This window comes from Pollicipes pollicipes, unplaced genomic scaffold (assembly GCF_011947565.3).
Source record: "Pollicipes pollicipes isolate AB1234 unplaced genomic scaffold, Ppol_2.1 Scaffold_3447;HRSCAF=4054_pilon_pilon_pilon, whole genome shotgun sequence".
NCBI lineage: Eukaryota > Metazoa > Arthropoda > Thecostraca > Pollicipedomorpha > Pollicipedidae > Pollicipes > Pollicipes pollicipes.
In genome coordinates, this window is record NW_023596297.1 from 26293492 (window position 1) to 26295618 (window position 2127).

A 2127-nucleotide genomic window follows, 5' to 3' on the forward strand; every position below is an offset into this window, starting at 1 on the left:
AAAAAAAGAAAACATGCAAACAAGACCGACCTCAAGCTCTTGGTTTTTTACCGCTACGAGTTGGGAATTCTTACGATAAAAATATTTGGTCTTCAGTGACAAGAGACTACTGGTTTAACGGCGTAACAAAGCAAACTTTAGCTGCATTGAGAAAACTAAATTTACGTTCACACTCATGAAGAATATACTATCAACTGAATATAATTCATGCCTAAATGTCTCTCCGAAATAGAAATACATCTCAGCGTAAATTCACTAAATCTCAACATCTTCTAAGGAAAACGTTGTCACGATAAAGCAATTCCTGCATGTTTAAAATATTTGACCAGTACCCCTGGTATACTGATTAGCGACTATGCTCTTCACTAGAACTCCTAATTTTCCAGAGTTGCTGAATCCAGCCATGCCCAGTCCGTCACAGTAAGAATGGTCCATTCTAAATTTGAATTCGGCTGCATAACAATCTAAAAAAAGATAAGCGTCAAGATAAATTTCGCACCTTGCTTATGTCCATTCCACACAAGCCGTTCGGCTTCTATGATCGGTTCCTCGCCTCAGCAATCTCGCTTATGATGTGTATCGAAATTTATGGCTCTGTATGTATGCATGCCCATGAACGATGAGAGAGAGAGAGAGAGAGAGAGAGAGAGAGAGAGAGAGAGAGAGAGAGAGAGAGAGAGAGAGAGAGAGAGAGAGAGAGAGAGAGAAGAGAGAGATTTTTGCTCCCCGGTTGCTGAACATAGTCCCTGCACGCAATTATCAGTGCGTGTGGGAGAAAGTGTTGGATTTCAACAAAATCTAAACCATTGATATGATAAATAAAACAAATATTTAAGTGGACAGTTCTAAGGGCTGTTTTAATTTAGGCAGCATTTTATCATTATCGTTCTCAGTGTTTGCAACTTAAAATGTAGAATAAGCATTGTTTGCTCTCTGACAATCTGCGGGGAGGGCAGTGTAACATCTCTACAATTCCCCAAAATGTGGTATTACCGTGTCTTGTTTTGTTTGTATAGTTCATTTTTGCATTTTGTCATTCAAAACTGTAATTTTCATGTCATTTCCAGGCTTAACCCCCCACATTTCAGTTAAGATCACAATCTTGATTTGCCTCCTATCGATCTCAGAGATATGGTTGCACCACTGATTAAGCGTATCAACATTACGGTACAGACTTCAGATGACTTGCTTATCACAATCCAAGTCATGCTTAAGATCTAATTGTTAACGTAAATCATTTACATTTTGCAACACATCAAAAAGCCGCAATCTACAAAACGCCGCCTATCGTTTACAAACCTGCCATATACAATCTGCATGCTAGACTTTTAAACAAGCAGCCATCAGCTATTTTGGACCCTTCTTCTCTAAAAGAACGGCCATTGTGACCAAATGGGGGTGGGAGACGAGAACATATCCTGTACGCAGTGGTGACAGTTGCTGAAAAGTGTAACGCATTTAGTAAAAGGATGATGTAGGCAGATAATGTTACGGTATATGGCCTGAGACCACTTGCGTGTGTCAATCGCCAGTGTAAACAAATGAATAGGTTAGGCCCAATGAATGGCTATTATTGTAAAACCGACTCACGAGCAACATACTAAGTTCCAAAAACGCGGGGGAAAGTAGCATGTATTTTTAAAACAAAGGAATGCAGTGATTGATGGCAAAATTCGAATGACGAGGGCATCAATAACGCTTGTAGATCTCAGGAAGCTGTTACACTCATCGATGCTCTTTCTTCCTTAAAGCAGTGGACCTCTTCTATATCTCCCCGATGATCTCGATGCGTCTGAGGAAGAACTCCCTTGGTATGTATATCAGCCATCCTCCCGCAGGTGCGCATACAATCATCACCAGTGCACCTCCTTTCCCAGGGGTGCGATTTCAAACGCCGGGGAAGTAAGAGTCACTTGAAGCCAAGGTTAAAATTACAGGCCGGACGATGAGCTCTTCAAAGCCGCAGTTGTCAATGGTGTTCTGCACATACATGTTCTGCAAGGATGTTCTGCACTCTGACTGCAGAGGCCTGGGTCCGAAACTTCTTAGGAGTGAGAAACCCCTTGTGCTTTCGCCGCACACCCTTACACTTTGGCTCGGGAACCCGGTGGTGAGCCATGCATCATT